Here is a 13,640-nt window from a genome sequence, read left to right on the forward strand (position 1 = left end):
AATAAATAAATAAATAAATAAAAGTTATTGTTTCTTTCCATATGTTCAAAAGTTAAGTAAAAAACAGGATTTTATTTTTTTTTTTTTTTTTTTTTTTTAATCCTCACCCAAGGATATTTTTTCCATTGATTTTTTTGAGAGAGCAGAAGGGAAAGAGGGAGAAAGAGAGAGAATGAGAGAGAGAAACACACTTGCCTCCTGCATAAGCCCCGACCGGGGCCAGGGATTGAACCTGCAACCAAGGTACGTGCCCTTGACCAGGAATCAAACCTGGGACCCTCTTGTCTGTAGGCCGATACTCTAACCACTGAGCCAAACCAGCCAGGGTAAAAAAAAAAAGAAAAGGATTTTTTAAAAGACTCAAACTTAACTTCTAGAAATGAAAACTACAATGTGTGAGATAAAAGAACATGCCGGATGTGATTAACATCAGATTAGACATTACAGAATAAAAGTTTAATACACTTGAAAACACAGCAATAGAAACTATCAAAGTAAAACCCATGAAAAAAGTGAACTTTTTAAAGTGTTACTTATTTATTTTAATATGTCTATTGATTTCAGAGAGAGGAAGGGAGAGGAAGAGGGAGATAAAAGCATCAATAATGAGAGAGAGTCACTGATTGGCTGCCTCCTGCACGCCCCCATGAGGGATTGAATGCAGGCTCATGCCCTGACTGGGAATCGAACCATGACTTCATGGTTCATGAGTCGATGCTCAACCACTGAGCCACACCAGCCAGGCAAAAGAGAATATTTTAAAAAGAAGAATGGCATAGTGGGCTGTGGGACAATTTAAACCAATCTAATATATGAACAACTGAAGTCTCGGAAAGGGCAGAAGCGAAGATAGAAGTATGTGTAGAAATAATGGCTGGTAATTTTTAAAATCTGATAAAACTATAAACCTGCACATCCAAGAAGTTCAACCAAACTAAACACAAGAAACCCAAAGAAAACTATAACAAGGCATATCATAATAAAAATCACCAAAAAACACTGATAAAGAGAAAATATTAAAAGCAACCAGAGAAAGGAGCCATATATTATATAGAGAAGAACAAAAATAAGGGTGAGTTCTCATCAGAAAGAATGCAAGCAAGAAAACAGTGGTTCACTCACCATCGCTACAATACTGAAAGAAAATTTAAAAACATTAGTCAACCTAGATTCTATACTCAGCAAAAAATCTTTTAATAACCTAAGACAGCCCTAGCTGGTTTTGCTCAGTGGTTAGAGTGTCAGCCCCCAGACTAAGGGTCTGGGGTTCAATTCTGACCAAGGGCACACACCTCAGTTGCAGGCTCCAGCCCAGCCCAGGCTCCAGTGGGAGGCAATAAATCAATGTGTCTCTCTCCTGTCAATGTTTCTCTCTCTCTCTCCCTTCTACTCTCTCTGAAAAGCAATGAAAACACAAACAAAAAACCTAAGACAAACTAAAGATATTTTCAGACATACAAAAGTTGAAAGAATTATAGGCAGACCAACATTACAAAACACGTTAAAGAAAGTGTTTTACACAGAAAGAGATCTATAGAAAGAAATGAACAGCATCAGAAATGGGTTAGTATTACATAAGCAATTACATATTTTTCTTATTATTTAAAACTTTTAAAAGGATTATTGACTAAACAAAAATAAAGACAATTGTAGTATAAGGTTTAAGGCTATATGTAAAAATAAAATATACAATAACAGTTGCAAAAAGGTCAACAAGGGAAAAATAAAACTACACTTACTTGCATTAGTTTCCTATTGCTGCTATAATAAACAGCCACAAACTGAGACGCTTAAAACAATAGCAATTTGTTATCTTAGAAGTCAGAAATCCAAAATCAGTCTCACTGAAGATGTCAGCAGGATTGCATTCATTCTGCAGTCCCTGGGATAAAATCTATTTCCTTCCCTTTTCTGCCTTCCAGAAGCCACCTACATTCTTTGGCGTGACTCCTTTCTCTATTATATCACTTAAACTTCTGCTTCACATCTTCTGCTCTAACACTCCTGCCTCCCTCTTATAAAGACCCTTATGGTTACATCTGGATAATCTAGAATAATCTCCCCATCTCAAGATCCTTTTTGCAATGTAAAAGTCCCTTCTGTCATATAAGGGAACATATTCAAGGGTTCTCAGGATTAAGATGTAGACATCCTTGGGGTAGGAGGGCATTATTCTGTTTACCGCCGTAAGATTTGTAGAGTATTTATACTATTAATTAAGTAATAAAATATCGCTTGAAGTTAAATCGTAATTAAAGATACATACTGTAAACACTAAGCAATCACTAAATTAACAAAACAAAGAGTTACAGTTAATAAGCCAACAAAGAAGATGAGATAGAAATCATAAAAATTCTATTAATCCTCAAAAAGGAAGAAAATGAGGGAAATGGGAACAGATTGATAAATGGGAAACAGCAAAATGATGGACTTAAATTTAACTATAACAATAATGACATTAAATGTAAATGGTCTAAACACCAATTTAAAAAGCATATTATCACACTACATTAAAAAAGCAAGACACAACTATATACTGCCTATAAAAAATAAAAATCTTTTGACATAAAGATCCAAATATATTAAAAGTGAAAGAATGGAAAAAGATACACCATGTTGAAACTAATTTTTAAAAGAACCTAGTATGGCTATATTCACATCAGAGAAAGATTTCAGAATAAAGAACATCAGTAGAAATAAAGGTCATTAAATAATGATAAAGGGATCAATTTATCAGGAATACATAACAATCCTAAATATTTATGCATCTAAACAGAGGTTCAAAATCTATGAAGTAAAAACTAATAGAATTGTAAGGAGAAATAGACAAACTCACAATTATCGTCAAATTTTCAATACTCTCTCTTGATAATTCATAGAACAAATGGACCAAAAAAAAAAAAAAACAGGAAGGATGCAGAAGATTTGAGCAACATTATCAACCAACTTGATTTAATTGATATTTACAGAAAATTCCAACAATAGGAATATTCACCTTCTTTTCCAGACCAAAGAAAATATTTATCTAAGAAAGACCATATTCTCGACCATAAAACAAGTCGCAGGATATTGAAAAGGATTCAAGTCATACAAAGCATACTCTGGCCATATGGAACTAAATCAGAAATAAATAACAGGCGTATCTTTGAAAATCACCCAAATGTTTGAAAACTAAATAACACACTTCTAAATGATCCATGGGTAAACGAAGAAATCAAAAGGGAAATTAGAAAATGTGTGAACTGAATGAAAATAAAGACACAATATCAAATTTTATGAAATAAAGCTAAAACAGTATTTATATTTAGAAATTATCTTTTTAAATGCCTATAGTAGAAAAAAGATTTCAAAGCAATGACCTCAGTTTCTATCTTAAGAAATAAGAAATGGAAGAACAAATTAAATCCAACTAAATAGAAAAAAGGGGGGAACTAAAGATCAGAGAAGAAACTATAAAATAGTCAGAAAAAAACTGAAAAATATCTATTACACCAAAAGCTATTTCTTTGAAAAGATCAATAAAATTAGTAAACATCTAGTCAGACTGATCAGATAAAAAATTTCAAATTACCGCCCGACCAGGCGTGGCTCAGCAGTTGAGCATTGACCTAGGATCCAGAAGATGGGGGTTCGATTCCCGGTCAGAGCACATGCCCAGGTTGCAGGCTAGGCAGACAATCAATGACTCTCTCATCATTGATGTTTCTATCTCTCTCTCCCATCATTTCCTCTCTCTGAAATCAATAAAGATATGTTTAAAAAAAAATGTTTTTTCAAATTACCAATATAAGAAATAAAACAGGATTTGCCACTACAGATTCTACAGATATTAAAAGGATAATAATAGTATGAACAACTTTCTGCAACTAATTTTAACAACTTAGCTGAAATGGAAAAAATTCCTTGTAAGTTGCAAACTACCAAGGTTCACTCAAGATAAAATGGATAACCTAAATATTTAGCCCTATATCTATTAAAGAAATTAAATTTGTAGTTAAAACATTCCCAGAAAGAAATTGCCAGTTCCAAATGGATTCACTCGTAAATGCTCAAAACATTTAAGGAAGAAATACCAATCATACATAAATTCTTCCTGAAAACTGAAAAGAGGGAATACTTCCCAATCCCTTATATGAGGCCAATATCACCCTGATATCCAAACTATACAGACACAAGAAAACTATAGATCAGTATCTCTCATAAAATACAAGAAACTCCAATAAAACTTTTGCAGAGTCAATCTGAGCATATATAAAAAAGGATAATGTATCATGGCAAAGTAGGGTTTATCCTAGGAATGCAATGTCAGTCTAACATTTAAAAATCAATCAATATAACTTATCATATTAACAAACCACAAAAGAAATATCCCAGGAGCATCTCAATGGACTCAGAAAAATCAGCTGACAAAATCCAACATCCATTACTGATTTAAAACTCTCAAACTAGATAGAAGCACCCTCAACCTGATCAAGAACAACTATAAAAAAACCTACAGCTAACACATTCCTTAATAATGAAACAATGAATGCTTCCTCTCTCACCACTTTTACTTAACATTGTACTGGACATTCGGGCCACAGACAAGTAAAATAAAACTCATTGATATTGAAAAGAAAAGTTTTCTTAATTTACTAACAACATAATCAACTATGTGGAAAATGTTGTGGAATCATTTGAAAGCTATTAGAACTGATAAATGAGTTTAACAAGGTTGCAGGATGTATGATCAATATACAAAATTAGTTGTACTTCTCTATACTAGCAAAGACAAATCCAACATCTAAATTTTTTAAAATCCACTTACAGTAATATCAAAAATATTTTAAGTACTTAGAGATAAGTCTGACAAAAATGTGAAAGACTTGTATACTGAAAAAAAAAGTATTGATGGGACAAAATTAAAGGAGATATTAATAAATGGGGACGTGTTATGTTTGTGGGTTGGAAGGCAATATTGAGAACTGTCAATTTTCCCCAACTTGATCTATACACGCCACACAATCCCAATCAAAATCCCAGATATTTCTGTAGAAACTGACACACTGACTGTAAAACTCATGCAGAAGGGCAAAGAAGTTCAAATAGCCAAAATATCTTGGAAAAGGAAGGTCAAATTTGGAGGGCTAACACTATCTGATTTCAAGATGCATTATAAAAGTACAATGATCAAGACAGTGAGATATTAGTGTAAAGATAGACAAATCAGTAAAACAGAATTGAGAGTCCAGAAATAAATCTGCACACATGTGACCATCTAATTTTTGACAGCGGTACAATGGCAATTCATAATTCAATAAATTATGCTGGAACAATTGGATATATATCTGCAAAAAAACAAATTTGAATCTACACCTTGCACCATATTAAAAAAAATTCAAAATGGCCCGGCCGGGCGTGGCTCAGCGGTTGAGCGTCGACCTGGGATCCAGGCGATCGGGGTTCAACTCCCGGTCAGGGCACATGCCCGGGTTGCGGGCTGCAGCCGATCAATGACTCTCCCATCATTGATGTTTCTATCTCTCTCTCTCCCTCTCCTGTCCTCTCTCTGAGATCAATAAAGATATATTTTAAAAAATTAAAAATTTTTTTAAAAATAAATAAATAAATAAAATTCAAAATGGATCATAGACCTAAATATAAAACCTCAATTATAAAACTTCTAGGGGAAAAAACCAACCTTGACCTGGGTTAAGATAACAATTTCTTAAATACAACAAAATCACAATTCATAAAATAAACTGGTAAACTAGGCTTAAATTTTTTTAAATATCTGCTCTTTGAAATATAGTGTTAAGATAATGAAAATAACAAGCTACAAACTAGGAGAAAATATTTTCAAAGCATATATCAGATAAAGGTCTGTATGTAGAATATATAAAGAAGTATAAAAAAATATTTTTTTATTTTTTTCCCATCACCATTTATTCCATGTACTCTTCCACCTTCCTTTACCCCTCAATCACCACACTATTGTCCAAGTCCATGAGTTCTTTCTCTTTTTTTTCTTTACTCAATCCTTCCACCACCACTCCAACAACCCCAAACCAGAGTTGTCTGCCTGCTATCTATGAGTTTTTCTCTATTTTGCTTGTTAGTTCAGTTTGTTCATTAGATTCCACATATGAGTGAACTCATATGGTATTTGTCTTTCTCCGGCTGGCTTATTTCACTTAGCATAATGTTCTCCAGGTCCATCCATGCTGTCGCAAAGGGTAAAATTTTCTTCCTTTTTACAGCTAAGAATTATAAAAATTTAGTAACATCAAAACAAGCAATCTAATTTTTATTTATTTTTAAATATATCTTCATTGATCTCAGAAAGAGGAAGGGGGGGAGGGAGGGAGGGAGGGAGGGAGGGAGGGAGGGAGGGAGGGAGGGAGGGAGGGAGGGAGGGAGGGAGGGAGGGAGACATCAATGATGAGAGAGTCATTGATGGGCTGCCTCCCGCACACCCCCAACCAGGAGTTGAACCCACAACCCAGGCATGTGCCTTAACCAGGAATCAAACCACACTCTCCCAGATCCTAGGTCAGCGCTCAACCGCTGAGCCACGCCCCACTGGGTGCAATCTAATTTTTAAATGAACAAAAGGTTAACACTTTACTAAAGAACATATATGGATGGTAAATAAGCACATGTAAAGATGTTCAACATCATTGTTAATTAGGGAATTCAAAATAAAACCACCCTGAGAGACAACTATGTAACTGTTAGAATGGTTAAAACTTTAAAAATCTAACCACACCAAGCGTTGGTGAGAATATGGAGGAACTGGAACTCAAGTATATTGCTGGCATGAATGTAAAATGATTCAACTACTTTGAAAACCAGCTTAGTAGTTTCTTAAAATGTTAAATATACACCTTCTTTACCACCTAGCCATTATACTCATAGGTACTTTACCCAGGAAAAATAAAAGTGTATGTCCTTACAAAGACTTGTACACTAATGCTTATGGCAACTTTATTTATAAAAGCCAAAAACTAGAAACAAGTCCAAATATCCATCAATAGATGAAAGGATAAACAAAATGTTTTACAGCCATATAATGGAATACTACTCAGCATGAAAAAAGAATGAATTATTGATACATGTTAGAACATGGGTGATCTCAAAATAATTATGCTGAGTGAAAGAAGTCACACCCTCATCCCTACCAAAAAAAAAAAGAAGAAATGCATATTGTATGATTCCAGCATAGACAGAAAATCACTGCTGAAGGTGGAAGCAGAAGGACGGTCAGAAGGCAGGGGTTACATGGGACACTTTTGAGCATCATGGATATATTATTTGATTTTGGTAATGGTTTTGCATGTATGAACATGTCAAAATTTATCAAATTGTACATGCTAAATGTGTACAGTTTATTGTATGTCAATTATACTTCAATAAAGCTGTAAATTTATTTTTTAATGAAAAAGAAACCCAGGTACTTTTGCTTCTGGACAGATGGAGTAAGTACAACTAAAACTCCTGGACATTGTTTATACAATAAAAATATGATGCTGAAAGGTAAAGAGAACAAGGAAGACCTACTAGAAACTTTTGGATCCAAGGTCCCTGGGTGTTCTTTTGCCTTATATATCCCAGACTAGGTTCTGGAAAAGCTGACAACCCAGAAACACCAACAAATGTAGACTTAAAAAAAAAAAGCCCCAATAAAATCCTACTCTGTCTATCCAAAGGATCAAGAAAGGGACAGCCTCGTAGGGCATCCTAACGTACTTGCTAGATTGGTGTCAGAGAAGACTGACTAAGGAGCTGGAAGCCCATGGAATCAATGGAAGCTACAGGGAACAGTAATAAGGCAACAGCCACCTTCCTCCTCCCAGCTAGGGTGATACTGGCGGAGGCCTAGTGGGGAGACTGACTTTCCAACTCCACCCAGCAATAATAAGGTATTCCTCCCCCATCAGGATGTCAGAGATTGAGTGGACTTTCACACTCATCTTACAGTAATGAGGGGCACCCCCTTTCTCTCACCAGCATGGTGTCAGAGGATGTCTATAAAAACAAAGATTTAAAGAAAATCTTAAGTCTCATAACGTTATTGCCAAAATGTCCAGGATTCAATCAAAATCACTCATACAAAGAACCAGGAAAACCTCAACTTGAAATAGAAAAGACAATAGATATTAATACCAAAATGACACAAATATTAGAATCACCTGACAAGGATTTTAAAGTAGCCATCATAAAAATGTTTCAACAATTATGAACGCTTGAAACAGATGAAAAAATATAAAGTCTCAGCAAAGAAATAGAAGATATAAAGGAGAACCTAATGGAAATTTTAGAACTGAAGAGCACACACACAACACACTCAATGGAAGGGCTCCACAGCAGAACACAGAGGACAGAAGTAGTGAACTTCAAGAGAGAACCCTAGAAATCACCCATTCTGAGCAACAGAGAGAAAATAGAATGGAGGAGAAAGAAAAAGAATGTCCTGGGGGACTTATGAGATCCCCCAGGATGATCTAACATTTGTCAGTAGAGCCCCAGAAGGAGAGGGGAAAAAGAGTGGGGCTAAAAATGTATTCTAAGAAGTAATGGTTGAAATTTTCCCAAATTTGGCAACAGACATAAACCTACAGACTCAATAAGCTGAATGGATTCCAAAAAGGATAAACACAAAGAAATCCACACCAAGACACATCAAAATCAAATTCCTAAAAACTAAAGACAGCCCAGCCGGGCGTGGCTTAGCGGTTGAGCGTTGACCTGGGATCCAGGCGATCGGGGTTCAATTCCCGGTCAGGGCACATGCCCAGGTTGTGGGCTCGATCAATGACTCTCTCATCATTGATGTTTCTATCTCTCTCTCTCCTCCTTTCCTCTCTCTGAAATCAATAAAGATATATTTAAAAAAAAAAACAACTAAAGGCAAAAAAAAAAATCTCAAAAGCAACAAGAGAGAGATGACATCTCACTTATAAGGGGAAATAATTTGAATGACAGCAGATTTCTCATTACAAATCATGATGACATAAAGGAAGTGCTAGACAATTTTCAAGTGCTAAAATAAAAGGACTGTCAACCCAGAATTTTATAACCAGAAAAATACCCTTCAGGAATAAAGAAAAAAAAAATTAAGCTATTCTCAGATGAAGGAAAACTAAGAAAAGTTGCCCAGCCGGGTGTAGCTCAGCAGTTGAGCATTGATCTATGATCCAGGAGATCGAGGTTCAATTCCTGGTCAGGGCACATGCCCAGGTTGTGGGCTCGATCCCCAATGGGGGGCGTGCAGGAGGCAGCCGATCAATGACTCATCATTGATGGTTCTCTCTCTCCCCCTCTCCTTTCCTTTCTCTGAAATCAATAAAGACATGTTAAAAAAAAAACTAAGAGAAGTTGTAACTAGCAGACCTACTTTAAAACAATGGCTAAAGAAAGTACTTAATCAGAAGGAATCATAATTAAAAAAGGAACCTTGGAACATTAAGAAAGAATGAGAGTAAAAATATGAGACACTTCAAGTTTTTTAAGTTGTTTGATAATTGAAACAAAAATTATAATACTGTCTGATGTGGTTTCAATCTATGTAGAGGAAATGCTTAAAGACACTATATTATAAATAGGGGAGGATAGAAAGATTTAAATAATGAGAGGGAGAGATAGGTGTGATTATAAAAGGGTAGTTTTGAGGGAGATCTTTTTGGTGACGGAATAGTTTTGTATCTTGATTATGGTGCTACTTCCACAAATTTATACAGGTGATAAAATGGCACAGAACTATTCACATACATTTTACCAATGTCAAGTTTCTGGTTTTGATACTGTACTATAGTTACATAAGATGTATCCATTGGGAGAGATTGGGTGAAGGGTATAGGGGCTCTCTCTACTATGCTGCCAACTTCCTCTGTATCTATAATTGTTTCAAAATAAAAGTTAATTAGAAGTACAAAGAAAGTATGTAAAATTAAAATAAAAAAAAAGCAATACCTAATACGTGAAAGCGAAATAAACCCAAGTGTGTTAACTAAGTTTGTAGCACAACCACACAAAGAAACTATTTCAAGTGACCTTAAAACACAGTAATTTGATTCTACATTCTTTTTTAATTTTTTACTATCTATTTATTTATTTATTTGAGAAAGAGGGAGGGAGGGAGGGAGGGAGGGAGGGAGGGAGGGAGGGAGGGAGGGAGGGAGGGAGGGAGGGAGGGAGGGAGACATCAATTTGTTGTTCCACTTATTTATGCATTCCTTGGCGGATTCTTATACATGCCCTGACTAGGGATAGAACCCACATTCTTGGCGTATTGCCACAATGGTCTAACCAACTGAGCTACCCAGCCGGGGCTTGTCTCTACATTCTTAATAGGAAATAGCCTAAGGACAAAAAGAAAAGAAAATCTTTTTTTTTAATATACCTTTATTGATTTCAGAGAGAGGAAAGGAGAGGAAGAGAGAGAGATAGAAACATCAATGATGAGTCATTGATCGAGCCTGCAACCCGGGCATGTGCCCTGACCGGGAATCAAACCCCAATCGCCTGGATCCCAGGTCGAAGCTCAACCTCTGAGCCACGCTCGGCTGGGCAAGAAAAGAAAATCTTAAACCATTTTCAGAAATCTTAGTGTTGGTAGTCTCATTTTATTCTGATACGGGTGTGTGTATATATTATGGGATAAAACAAGTAATTATGTTGGCATCATTAAGAGACAGGATTTTTTTAGTATAGGAGAAAGGAGATACAAAATTAAGATAGTTGAGGAAAAACTGTGTCAAACTGAATTAAATGGAACTATCAGTATAATTTCATACTGTATTTTTTCTTTAAAAAATAAAACAATTTATATTTCTTAGTTCTGCTCACTAAAAAGTCATAGAAACAATGGATCAATGAGCACCACCAGCTTGTCATCTCTAAATAGTAATTCCTACAAAAGGAAACAGGGGTTCTTAGAGAAATTGTTTGATTGCAGGTCTGGGGCAGTAAGTGTATAAGATGGGTCTAAAACATTTGTTAGGATAGCAAGGAAGCTATCAGAAATTAGTGGAGTTATTTCAAAATACCAGCACTGGCAAAAACCCCTCCTGGCCAAAGATGGGTCAATTTAAGCATCAATCAGAATAACAGCTACAATGGATTAAAAATACATCCAATATGATTAAACCTGTGAATTCACAGTGGTACTCAAAAAAACTAAAATAGCCTTATTGATCCCCTTTGGAGAATACCAGGGAACCAACTCATTATTTTGAAAACTGGTAAATAAAGGGGGGAAATTATTTATCCTGCCTTTCATATGTGAACTGTACCTAACAATTACCAAAATTTTAATGAGATGTTTCTCTTTGTAGAAGTTGTAGAGCTAATAAATGAAGAAATAATGAGAGCCTCAAATCAAATGTCACCTTTTTGTGACCCTTAATGGAATAAAGGATCGAGGCAATTATCATCAAGGGCTGCTAACATCAGAAAAAGAGAGTTAACTGGGCTGCACAAGCCTTCCGATGAAAATACACAACACCACTTAAGAATTGTTCTTGCCTGACCAGCGTGACTCAGTGGCTGAGCATCAACCTATGATCCAGATCTCCACTCGATTCCTGGTCAGGGCACATGCCCGGGCTGCGGGCTTGATCCCCAGTGGGGGGCATGCAGGAGGCAACCGATCAATGACTCTCTCATCATTGATGTCTGTCTCTCTCTCTCTCTCTCTCTCTCTCTCTCTCTCTCTCTGAAATCAATAAAGATATATTTAATAAAAAAAATTTAAAAAAAGAATTGTTCTTGCCCAAAAAATTGAACCTAAATCTGAGCAAGTCTCTAGACCTAACCACCAATTTACAGTAATAACACCGTGGAGATACAACAGAAAAACAAAGTAAATGTTGACCAAACATTTAATGGTATTAAAGTCTTACTGTTAATTTTGAGCTTTGATAACTATTGTTGGTTTGTTTGTTTAAGCCCTTACCATTTAGAGATACATACTGAAACATTTACAAACCAAAAAAAAAAAAAATACAGATCTGATTTGCTTCAAAATAGCCTGAGGTCTCCCTGGCCAGTTTGGCTTGCTGGTTAGAGCTTCAGCCCACAGATAAAGGGTCACGGGTTCAAGTTCCAGTCAAGGGCACCTACCTCCATTGCAGGTTTGATCCTCACCCAGGTAGGGACACATGCTAGAGGTAACCAACCCATGTGTTTCTCTCATGTCCATGTTTCTCTCTCCCTCTCCACCCCCTCTTCCCCTCTCTCCAAAAAAAAAAAAATGGAAAAAATATCCTCCAGCCCTAACAGCTTTGGCTCAGTGCCTAGACCAGTGGACTGAAGGGTTCCGGGTTTGATTCAGGTCAAGGGCATGTACCTCAGTTGCAGGATCGATCCCACGTGCAGGAGACAACCAATGGATATGTCTCTCTCACATTGGTGTTTCTCTCTCTCTCTCTCCTCCTTCTACTCTATCTGAAAAGCAATGGAAAAAATATATGTCCTCAGTTGAGAATTTTTTTAAAAATTATACACACACACACATATATATACATATATATGTATATATATCTCCATCCCCTCCGGTGAGGATTAAAAAATAAATAACCTGAGGTCAAGGAGGGAAGGAGGTGAGTGTAAATGAAACAAGATTGGCCATAAGTTGGTCATTATTGGCTCTGGGTGATAAATACACGGAGATTCATTGTATGCATGGGTTTGAAATTGATCATAATACAAAGTTTTAGTTGTCTCCCTAATCTCTACCCATTGGTCTTTTTTTTAAGAGTAACTTTAACTTTATTGGTTTTAGAGAGAGGAAGAGAGAGAGAAAAGTATCAATGTGAGGGAGAAGATCAATTGGTTGCTTCTCATACACCCACACCAGTGATCGAACCTGTGTATGTGCCCTGACCAGAACACATGGGAGGATGCTCCAACCAATTGAGCCACACCAGCCAGGGCTCCATTCAACAACGGAACACATACTATGTGCTTTTTTTTCTTTTCAAATCCTCAGCGAGAATACTGCTTTTCAGAGTGGATGGAAAAGGAGGGAGGGAAGAAGAGAGAGGGGGGAGGGGAGGGGAGGGGAGGGGAGGGGAGGGGAGGGGAGGGGAGGGGAGGGGAGGGGAGGGGAGGGGAGGGGAGGGGAGGGGAGGGGAGGGGAGGGAAGGGAAGGGAAGGGAAGGGAAGGGAAGGGAAGGGAAGGGAAGGGAAGGGAAGGGAAGGGAAGGGAAGGGAAGAAGGAAGAAGCATTGACTGGGTGCCTCCCGCACATGCTCCGACCAGGGCCGGGGATCGAACCTGTGGCCGAGGTACGTGCCCTTGATCGGAATCGAACCCCAGGACCACCGCGCCGCACTGGCTAGGGCAATGTTATGAGCTTTTTTAATGACTATCTGCACTTAATCCTGACAAAGTCCTGAAGTAGGTACTATTATCGTCCCCATTTTACAGATGAGGAACCTGAGGAAAAGAGGTTTGATTACAAAGCTAAGCCTCAAGCCTAGATGTGACTGCAGGTTCCCAACTTATAACTAAGCTACACTAACAAGAGTAAAAGATGCAGATCGCTGTCCTCAGCCTCCCCTTGGGGGGCTAAAGGCCCTTCCCCACATTGTGGCTCCCATGCCCAACACCAGTCAAGAGTGATAAGAGTCACTTGAGTTTTCCAGAAGAATCCCTGC

General features: G+C 37.0%; 1 protein-coding gene across 3 annotated transcripts in view; it reads right to left on the reverse strand.

Moving 5' to 3' along the window:
• Positions 1-13,640, reverse strand: part of DPF3 (double PHD fingers 3) — a 245,479-nt gene that overhangs the window by 127,941 nt on the left and 103,898 nt on the right. The gene's annotated exons all lie outside the window — the stretch shown is intronic.

Source organism: Miniopterus schreibersii, assembly GCF_964146895.1.
Source record: "Miniopterus schreibersii genome assembly, chromosome: 1".
Lineage (NCBI taxonomy): Eukaryota > Metazoa > Chordata > Mammalia > Chiroptera > Miniopteridae > Miniopterus > Miniopterus schreibersii.